The sequence below is a fragment of the Henckelia pumila genome, chromosome 4 (assembly GCF_033568475.1).
Source record: "Henckelia pumila isolate YLH828 chromosome 4, ASM3356847v2, whole genome shotgun sequence".
NCBI classification, from domain to species: domain Eukaryota; kingdom Viridiplantae; phylum Streptophyta; class Magnoliopsida; order Lamiales; family Gesneriaceae; genus Henckelia; species Henckelia pumila.
In genome coordinates, this window is record NC_133123.1 from 140,428,231 (window position 1) to 140,440,467 (window position 12,237).

Genomic DNA, 12,237 nt, shown 5'->3' on the forward strand with positions numbered 1-12,237 from the left:
CGTAAATCTTAACAACTCTAAACTTGATTCACAAACATGAAATCAACATTCTATGAATCATATCATCTTCATTCTCTCATAAATATTTCGAAATCAGCCTTTACAATTTCATAATTTCATCAACTATAACCCGACGGCGTAACGATGCGAATTCGATAATTTCAAAACCATTAACATCAATCATACTATGATCTAACCATGATATCAGCACCAATTTAATAGCATAATCTCGAAATAGACAGCCCCATATTTTCAGAATTGCAACAATTCTTTCAAAAATCGAAAACATGTCCAAACGACGATCTTTTTTCGATCCGTCTTAGATATGCTATCGTCGTATAGGCTAGAACATGTATATATAATCAAATCTTAATTCTAGCAACATCATAAAATTCAAATATGGTAGAACTTCATAAAACTTACGTCAAAACGTAGCATTCGGAGTTGTGATCGCAAATATATGTTCAATCGAAAATTTTACCGGGCGGATCGAAAGATATCGGAGCTTAAAGGGACAAAAATGAACTTGGAACCCTTGTTTCTCCATTCCCACGTTTGCTTCTGGAATTTGGGCTGAAAACTGATCAGATTACACGTTTAAAAATACAAGTTTCAAAGAAAATTGCACTTTGGTCCCTGAACCTTGACCTAATTGCAAATCAGTCCCCGGACAAGCGATTTAATTTAATTTCAATCCTAAATAATTTAAGAATAATAGAATTTCATTCTAAACTCTAAATATTCTCAAATTAAATATTTTCAAATTAAAATTAAATCATTTCGGATCTTATCGCATTTTAGTCCTTGAACTACTCAATATTTGCAAATGGGTCCTTGCTCGGATTTCATCCACAAATTCAATCCTTGATATTTATAATCTTGGAATTCACATCTTAAATTCCATAAATATTAATTCAAATATTTTTAATCTTTTTAATTTAAGAATTTCGGATATTAAAATCTTAAAATCCAAAAAATCCTCAAATTAAATATTTCTGACCCGAAATTGAAATCTCTAATTTCCATACATTCTTAAATTCATATTTTTTTTCTTATTCGAAATTTAAATCTTAAATTCCGTAATTAAGAACTTAATATTTTCGGGCCTTACATTTCCTCCCCTCTAAGGAATGATTTCGTCCTCGAAATCGCATTCGATCTGACTGCGGATTCTCGTAAGCTGTATAGCTAACTGAAGTAATACTGACTTTAATTCTCTGAGCTTTCGATATCTATTCTGATAACTTCTCTTCTATCGTATCTTAATCTTCTTTCTGATTGCTTCTGCAATACATATAATCACTGAGTCAACTTATATCTAAGTTGCTCTTTCTCGTGATCTAACTCTGCATTAGTTAGTCTGTCTTGCTTACAATCTTATCGACTTCTGTTGTATCTGAATTGAATGCATATACATATTCTAGCTGATATTCTTCAGCCAATGCATATGGATAACAATTCATCTATCTGACAATTCACGATTGAGTATTAATCAACTAGCTAGATCAAATACTCATAGCTTCTAAAATCTCTTTCTGAACCTAATGATGCTTGGGAAAGAATTTCTTTTCTGATCATTCTGTTCAGGCTTCAAATCTCTATTTGTTACTCATCTACTGGCTCTGTTAATGCTGCTCTATTCTCATTCTGTTCAAATGCAATCTTCACATTTTCTATCGTTTCTTGACTCATATCTGGTCTGATAGCTGATATTTTGTAAGATTGTTTCAATATAAAGACAATTCTGTGTTTCTGATCAATCAAACATCAAAATATTATCTTATATCTATCAAATAGCTGTCACAGGAATCATAGTAATCACGTGGCAAATAATCAATCAACTAGTACCGAATCTAGTACTATAGTTCTGAGCATATCCTCGGAAATCTGGATAATCACATCTGATAGTCCACTAATTAGAGGATGGTATAATGAAATCTCATACAACCAAACACTCAGAACATCTGACAATCAATGTCACAATCTAGAAAACAAATCTAAAGTCTCTATCTTGACAATAGATTTCCATAATTCCTGTAATCTGATCATCTTGCTAAATGCATGACAAGTACATTTTATGTTTGTATCATATATAATACAACATATTCATAAATCTGTCGAAATCTACTACACACTAAACCGCAAAATCATGACGATTCGAGTAGATTCAAACTAAAGTCGTTCACAAAGTTGATCTGTTTTCAACTCTTATGTAACGAATCTGTTACATAAACCACTTGCGTTCTTCTTTTCTGCTTCTTTTACTGGAATTTTAGTATTGGTACTGTCGTATCTGTTTTCAGTTCTTCTTCTAATACTAATTTCCAAGTACTGACTACGTGTAAGTCATACATGTTTAGACAACTGAATGGATATTAAATATGTTGTCATATGCCTCTTTCAGAATCTGATATTCCATATCTAGAATATCTGGCATAATCAAATGATTATTCACCGCAAAAATTCATCTGTTCTGCTCTGCTGTCTTATCTCTTATCTTAATCTAACGTTCTCAAGCAATATGTTGCTTTTATCTTTCCAAACCAATTCGAGTTTAGCTTGGATCGCAACAATTCTGATCGTTTGATTATCTGTCAATCTGTCAAGCATAAACATTCAACAAGTATATATCTGTACTCAATAAATCCAGCAATTAGCTAAAACCCATAAATATTACTGATGATCTGAATCTGAATTTCTATCAATTACGAGCCAAATACATCAAGATATACTGAATACACATCAAATAATCAATAATTCTCAAATTTCAAATCAAAAGAACTCGCTCAATTCAAAGTCATCCAAAATCAACTATTCTGAATGACAAAATTTGCTAAGTGAAAACAACTCACTTGCATTTCAAAACTCAACGCAAATGAATCAAAAATAGACTCTGACAAAGGAATAAGAGTCAATCAAACTCGATCGAGGTCGAATATAAAAACCTCAGAATCGATAGCAAGAAATTCAAGAATCATGATTTCTATGATGGAATAGCTTCAGCAAAATTGAAGAAAAAGCTCAACTGTAACTGATTTTTTTTATTCTCTATTGATATGAGTTCATTTATTAATTCTTAATTCTCAGCTGACAATAGTCGAATATACTCTTTTTGACTTAACTTATTGTCATAGAATTAATCATCATTTCGGTACTACATATCTCTTTTCTACGCAATCTGCTAACTGTTTCTGAAGTTCTTCAGTTTAAGTAATGCTCTTCTATACAAGTTTGTCATAATACCATTGTACTATACATCACTCTATATAGAATTGCATTCATGTCGTAGAAAGGTCGAAATATGTCATTGAACTATGTCTGTACATTTCTAACCTGTGACATAGCTGTCAATTCTAGGTTAATTCTATACTAGTTCAATATATCGACTAGACTTCTACTGACATTCTTCCACGGTCAAACGTGATATAACCAGTAACCGAAATAACAAAATCTACTTTCTGAAACTCATATCATAAATTGCTAGTCATGTCTATTTCTTTATCAGTGCACGGATTCAATCAACTGGTAACTGGTACTCAGTTAGTGCATTAATATCTATAATGCATTCTAGCTTAATATCTCACGCCTGATATCAGCACATTCAATCTTATTTCTTCAATTCTGTATTTCATCTTCTATGACTAATCTTACAAATGTATTCCATCTACTCAAAGGCAAAATCTCTGTAAATGAGATGAATAAAGGCTCATAAGATACGGATTATAGCATAACAAATAAATGATTGATGAATGTATGTTATGCAATTAATATACAAGAGGTTAACTATAATTAACTCACTTACCTGTAATATTCTTATCTGATACAACTTGAGCCGTTCAGTTAGGGGAGCTATGCTTATATATCTTCATCTACTGGCGTTTAGACTGACTCGATCTTTGCTGTTATTGTCCACTATCGCTTGCTTCATAGCTATACTGCTATGAAAGTTTAGTGAAGGTGATGATTATAGTGTTTCCATAATTACAGAGGCGTGAATAAAAAAAATTCAACTCTGCCTCATACTATCAGTTCATGATTTCGTTCTTCTATTACTGGCTTGAAATCAACTTATGCTTCTAGTTTGCAAAGTATGCTTTTCTATCTTTTTTTTCATATACGGAAAGAATCAATTCTGTTTACTTACCTGCCAAACAATTTCAGTACTTCTTCTTGAAACTTCACCAACTTCTTGCTAAGTCCTGAAGTTGATATAAAATCAAGCGGATTCTATGTTCATCTGAATATTTTTCTCTTGAACAACTGATCCAGCTCTTCAAATCAACTCCTTTCTAGACATACAATATTTTGTATCTTTCTGAGTTGATGATTCATAGCTTTGGAGTTGTTCAACTCGCATACTCCTCAGTGCATCGGCTCAAAAACTTACCTTAACTCTGTGTCTGTTCTATCTGCGGTTCTGTTCTGTCTGAGGTTCTCATGCTATCTGCATAATCTGTCTTATTCGATAACAGAAGTAATATATATGGCAATATATATGGCAGAGATTATAAATAACATACATATACTCTCATGCTTCTGAATAGAACACGTGCTTGCAAAATTCTCATGCTTTTTCACATATTACATGCTTGCAACGAATTCATGTATTCAGAATGAATTCAAGAAATCAGGCATACATATCAGCATATAAGCATGTAATTCTTATCTCAATAAAGCAAATAGTGTTCAATCAAGCAATCATAGTCGCATATAATTCTGTAACACAAGTAAAGCATACTCATGCAATACTATCAATGCATGCGACTCAATCTACCCCACTCAACTTCTATCTTAGTCCAAGACTTTATGCTTTGATACCACCTGTTGTGAGGGACCTCGGGTTGCTAATCTCATCTTAGGGCAATAAATGATTAATTAACAATTAATCATAAAAGAAAAGCATATTCAAACCAAGAGCTAATTTTTTTTTTCTGTATTTTGCAAACAGAGAAGTTGATTTTTCTTGCCTCTCGATCGGGCGAGTTTCACCGATCGAGCGAGGCCAAATATGTTCAGACCCGAGAGCTAAGTTTTTAAGTTCGCTCGATCCGTGGAGTTTACCCGATCGAGCGGGCACTCTGTCCAGGAAATAAATATGTAACTTTGTTGTACAATTTGATCCCAAATCTCATACCAACTTCATATAAACTTCTCAACATCATGCTAGATAATTTTACATGCATTCAAACTAATAGCAAGTGATCTAGAATACATGAACTCTTAAGTATAAATCAATACTTGGCAAAAACAACATATACCAAGGTTCTTGCTTTCTAACATGTTACCAAATCATAAATACATGTCATCTGCTTAAAACCCGAAGTCACCACATGCTACTACTCTTCTCTCGAGCTATCCAAGCTATTCCACATAATGACTACATGTTCTGTATGCATTAAATGCTATAAAACACCTTGAACACTTACTCAATTAAACCAACAAAGCAATCAAAGCATCTAATCACATAAAGATATTGAAAAATCTGTAAGCATCACATAATATATGTAAAACATGTTCAATATAGAAAGTACTATAAATGAAATTAAACAAGTAAACATTTACATAAATATTCTGGGAATTTAAGAAGATAGCTATCTTGAATAATCTATCACATCTATGTAAACGTAAACAATAAAATATATTAAAAACATGCATGTATGTGATTTTAGGCAACTCGATAAACAAAAACAATCTCGAGTTATTCTGCCCATCTTATTAATGTCTATTCATACCTTTCAATATAAAATTTGAAGTACTTGAACCTCGCAAGGCTTTGCTCAAACTTGGCTCAATCTGTTCATTCCAACTCTTGCTCATTCACCTTGCTAGTTAAAGATCTTGTTTGCTTCAAACTTCATTCGACTCGAATTCTTTCGATTCATACTCTTATCGCTTTGAATACTTTGACTCGAGATCGATGATCTTCATCTCAAGTCTGAAAGGAAGTATTATACAATTCACAATCATCTTCCAATCCCATTCAATGCTTAATAACTTAAAAACTTGATCAAAGAACCAAAATTCAACCGACGACATACTGATTTCGAAATCGTAAATCTTAACAACTCTAAACATGAAATCAACATTCTATGAATCATATCATCTTCATTCTCTCATAAAGATTTCGAAATCAGCCTTTACAATTTCATAATTTCATCAACTATAAACGATGACGTAACGATGCGAATTCGATAATTTCAAAACCATTAACATAAATCATAATATGATCTAACCATGATATCAGCACCAATTTAATAGCATAATCTCGAAATAAACAGCCCCATATTTTCAAAATTGCAACAATTCTTTCAAAAATCGAAAACATGTCCAAACGACGATCTTTTCTCAATCCGTCTTAGATATGCTATCGTCGTATAGGCTAGAACATGTATATACAATCAATTCTAATTCTAGCAACATCATAAAATTCAAACATGGTAAAACTTCATAAAACTTACGTCAAAACGTAGCACTCGGATCTGTGATCGCAAATAAATCGGAAATTCTACCGGGCAGATCGAAAGATATCGGAGCTTGAAGGGACAAAAATGAACTTGGAACCCTTGTTTCTCCATTCCCACGTTTGCTTCTGGAATTTGGGTTGAAAACAGATTACACGTTTAAAAATACAAGTTGCAAATAAAATTGCACTTTGGTCCCTGAACTTTGACCTAATTGCAAATCAGTCCCCGGACAAGTGATTTAATTCAATTTCAATCCTAAATAATTTAAGAATAATAGAATTTCATTCTAAACTCTAAATATTCTCAAATTAAATATTCTCGAATTAAATTAAATCATTTCACCTTATCGCATTTTAGTCCTTGAACTACTCAATATTTGCAAATGGGTCCTTGCTCGGATTTCATCCTCAAATTCAATCCTTGATATTTATAATCTTGGAATTCACATCTTAAATTCCATAAATATTAATTCAAATATTTTTAATCTTTTTATTTTAAAAATTAAAATCTTAAAATCCAAAAAATCCTCAAATTAAATATTTTTGACCCGAAATTGAAATTTCTAATCTCCATACATTCTTAAATTCATATTTTCTCTCTTATTCGGAATTTAAATCTTAAATCCCGTAATTAAGAACTTAATATTTTCGGGCCTTACAATTGTGGTACCTGATATTGCAGAATTGAGACAGCAAATTCTGAATGAAGCTCATTGCAGCAAGTTTAGTATCCATCCAGGGTGTAGAAAAATGTATAATGATCTGAAACAACAGTTTTGGTGGAAAAGAATGAAAACTGATGTGACAAAGTTTGTATCTAGATGTCTAAAGTGTCAACAGGTCAAAGCTGAAAGGAAGCGACCAAGTGGTTTATTGCACAGTTTAGTACTTCCTGAATGGAAATGGGATCATATTACTATGGATTTTGTCACAAGACTACCGAGATCTTTGAGGGTATGTGATGCTGTATGGGTTGTGATTGATAGACTGACTAAGTCTACATGCTTTATTCCTTATCAGATGACGTATCGTCATGACCAGATGGCCAATATTTATATCAGAGATGTAGTACGACTGCATGGTGTGCCTAAGTCTATTGTATCATATCGAGATCCTAGATTCACTTCACATTTCTGGCATAGCCTACAGGAAGCTTTGGGTTCTCGGTTGCATTTGAGTACAGCGTATCATCCTCAGACTGACGGACAGTCAGAGCGTACTATACAGATTTTGGAAGATATGTTGAGAGCTGTAATACTTGATTTTGGTGCGAGTTGGCAAGAATCTTTTGCCACTTGTTGAATTTTTGTATAATAACAGCTATCAATCAAGCATTCAGATGGCCCATTTGATGCACTGTATGGTAGAAAATGCCGTTCGCCATTGTTTTGGGCATGATCTTTCTAGGAAACACCAGTTACAGGGCCAGACATGGATAGGATAGATCGTCTGATAAAGTGAAGTTGATACAGCATCGAATGAGAACAGCGCAAGATCGACAATCAAAGTATGCAAATGTGAGGCGTAGATCCTTTGAATTTTGAACAAGGTGAGCGGGTAATTTCTGAAGATATCCCCTTTTCGAGGCTAATATTCGATTCTGAAAGAGAAGCTAAGTTATCACCGACGGTTTATTGGACCTTACAAAATGTCTTGATAAAGTTGGTGATCTTGCATATCGATTACGCACAAACCTCCAGCACTGTCAGGCATTTCACCCAAGGTAACTTCACGTGTTCTATGTTGAGAAAGTACGCGCCCGCTGCTTCCCATATTCTTCGTCCAGATGAAGCTGAGTTGGGAATGAAACTTCGAAGTTATTTCGCGAAACTGCCCCTATTTTCAAATCCTTGATCAGACGGTAAGACAGCGATTCCGAAACAAATCCATTCCATCTTGTTAAGGTGCAAATGGAGTAACCACTAGGAATTGAAGAAGATACTTGGGAGACAGAACAGGATATGAGACTAGCGTTATCCAGAACTATTTCACCTGATGTGAGTTTCCTTCAGTATTTCTGTTATCTCGATTATTCTATTTGTCTGTTCAGATTGCATGCGATTTTGAGGACGAAATCAACAGTCTTAGTAGGGGAGAATTGTAACCGCCCGAGATTATTTAATTTTAATTCGAGTATATTTAATTTGATGGAATTTTGCGTTTGAATTTAAATTTTTATTATTCTTAAATTATTTAGGATTGAAATTGAATTAAAAAGGTTTCTCCCAGAGTGAATTGCAAATCGTGAAAATGTTAAGGACCATAGTGCAATTTGCTATATTTGGGGTGGGACACGATTGGCATACGGTTATGTATTACATTCGTCTATATACATGTTATTGCATCAGAATTATCGTTATCGTTCTTCCATCTGCAAAACCGAGATTTCCTTTTCCTTTGTCTAAAACATTTCATTCGTTCAAACTTTGATTGTGAAAGAACCACTATCCGTACTAAAATTCTGAGCACAGTTATTGGAATCAATCGCAACAAGAGCTTCGTTGTGATGTAAGTATTATCTTCGATTCTGTATATTTCGAAAGTATGTTGTTGGGAGACACTATGGAATTCGATTATATGGCTATGCTTTCTTGAGCTGTGAATGCGTGATTGTATCAAAGAATCGGGACCAAAGAACGGACTCGTTGTAAGTTGAGATGAATTTCCAGTTTTTATTCAAAAATTATGCTACTTCTGATTTGGCCTGGGTTTTGATGATAGTTTTGTATGGACATGATATGTATATGAGACTTATATGGTTGTTTAGAATTATTCGGTTTTGTTACCGTTACGCCGCCGGTTTGAAAATGGTTTATGTTCTGATCATATTTGAGTGATCTGAGCGTGATTTGAGTTTTGATTGCTGATGTTCTTAGGATAATAATGTTATATGTCCAGATAGATGTTCACAAACGTCACACTCGTGAAGCTTCAGTTTCGATAACGGGAAATATTGATCAAGGTAGGTACGGTTTATACCTTGTGGAATGACATTGTATTTGAGCAGAATTGTTTGATAGAGCTTTTGTGTTTTGTCAGTTTGTGGCGTTAGCTAGCTCTTTATCAAGAAAAAGTATGGCACGCCGATGATCAATTTGGGGATGTATGTCGAGCCGAGTTTACCTTCTCGATTTCCTTAAATCACACTATACTTGATATACTATGTTTAGCTTGTTAGTTATGTCTTGCTAAGCTAAAATAGGATGATTTGTGGTTATGTCATCTTGTTATATATGTGAGCCTCACATTTATTTGAGTCTTGTCGCTATCGTTGATGAGTTATAAACTTCGATCTCAAAAATCAATGACGAGTATTTATCATTGATAGATCGATTTTGGTTATAGCATCAGTGATGAGCTTGAGCCTGATGATGAGTGGTGCGTTTTAGCATCTAAACCGAGTCGTTCATTAGGCCTTGAATCTTTATTGTGTAGCTAACTGTCTTGTGGTATTTAGGTTGTCTTCTATAATGAAATGCATGAAACTTGCTATATGTGTTCCAATATATGTTTCCGTGGTTTCATACTAAGTTTTATACTTACCGGGTTATCCGGCTGTTGTTTTGTTTTGTGTGTGCATTGCAACAGATGATGCAGGGCCGAGTCGTAGATGGTCTTGAGCGCATTGGTGTTTTTCGAGAAGTGAAGTTCCGGACTAAGACATGTATAAGTGCTGTCTCGGAAACTTGAGTTTATGTTCATACCATGTGTTGATTGTGTTTTGTCCCAATCTAGTGGATGTAACTTTGTAGTTTGCTTGAATACTTGTAGTCTCTTGTAGCTTGGCTTTTGATTAAAGTTGCCATGTATTTGTACATGTTGTTCTAGTTTGTGTAGCCTTGTCTATTGTTATTAAATGTGGTTAGATGGCAAGGATTTAGCCTAGAACAGCACCAGAAAAATCGGCACTCCTGATTTCGGCACTGTAGTGGGGCGCTCGATCGGTGCATTTTGTCAGATCTTCGAGCGTTGCATTAGTGAAAATGCCAAACCCGAGGGTTTGGGATTTCTTGGCCGCTCGATCTGGTCAGTTGTAACCAGATTCGTGCGGTAGGGCCATTTAAAATTTTTTTTTATTTGTTTCTTTTGTATTACTTGTGCTTAGCTCTAATGCTTTTGGGTTGAGTCATTGGAATAAAGTATTACGAGCCCGGTGGGTCGCCATCTCTACCCTATCCATACAGGGGTCAGGTCTGACACCTTTTCTACCCATACAGGGGTCGGTCGTGGAACTCTTTGGCTCAACAGATTGAGCTCAACCATAAACTTATCCTTTTGAGATCTGAATATTGGTTGAGGATTTTATTGAGTTTGCGACCTCTAATAAAATGAGGTCTGAGGAGTTTAGGACACACTTTTCCGGGCCACGGGTTAATGGGGCTTGGATCAGACCAGACCCGACCCTGTTATTGTTTAGGGGCATCAAAATATCTTTTAAATTTATTTGATTTCACACACATATATATAAATGATGTTTATACTTTTATTCCTGTCATTCTAAAAATTACATGAAACTTAATTTTATTAGCATCAAACGAGTTTATTGGATTTGTATGCACACATTTGCGTGCAATATATATTAGTATTTATGATATATATTTTTTATCTAAAATTTTAAAAAAATGAACAATGGACCTAAATCACACCAATGTTTTTAGTGGTCTCCCACAAAATCTTGTAGGGATAGCGATAACACACAAAAATTCTTGTGATACAAATCTTACTATTGGACACAAAACATAGAAAAAATATTACTTTTCATTTTATATCCAAATCAAGTTAGGCTAGTTTCATTGATACTAGGGTGCGGGAGAACCATGGCGCTTGCACCTCAAATTTTTGTTTTGAATTTTGAATTTTTTTGAATTTTATACTCACAAATCCATCACTATCATTACCCTCACCTTCACCACCCCACCACCACCGCCTCACGCGGCCTAAAACCTCAAGGTCGCTGCCTACCTAACCAACCATCACCGCTATTACCCTGTCCAACCATCACTACCCTGCCCTTTGCTTCCCTCCTCGCATCCGCTGCCGCCTCGCCCTCGTCATCTCCGGTCGCAGCACGTGACAACTCAACCATCAACCATCGACTTAACTCCGACGCCGTCCAGCTCCGTCGTCCCAAGGTTCGACGAACCCACCACAGTGGTCCGCCGACCCCTTGACCCTGGAACAGAGGAAAAACTTTGACCCACCACCCTGTTCCGACGAAACCGCCCAAGTTCCGTCATGTTTGAAATATGATCAACTCTAGATCTAAAATTACCCGTGCACAATGCCAAGATCGGAGGTCTAACCTTAGGGCTTTTGTTCGTGGGGTTGAGCGCATTTCCGATCGGGGTTTGTATAGGTAAAGGGAGGTTGGCCGGTGGAGGGGTGGTTGGCCAGTGGAGCCGGCACCGACAGCAGCAGCGCCATTGGGCGGTGGATAATCAAGGAATGGAGTACGGCGGCGACGAGAAAAGATTTTTTTCTGACCAAAAACATGTGTGTGTTGCTGTGAGAGTGCCAAAAATTTATAATTTTAAATTTATTAAATAAAAAAATTTAAAAGTTTAAAAGTTAGCAAAAATTATTAAATTTAATTTCAATTTTATATTGATAATATTTAGGAAAAACAAATATTCTCACAATTTAAAATATATCAACTGGTATTAATTAATAATTATTAACCCAAAAAAAATATAATGATATATTTCATAACAAAATAAATTCATTTCAATCCAAAATATTATAAACTCAAATTATCGATAAAATATTAATTATTT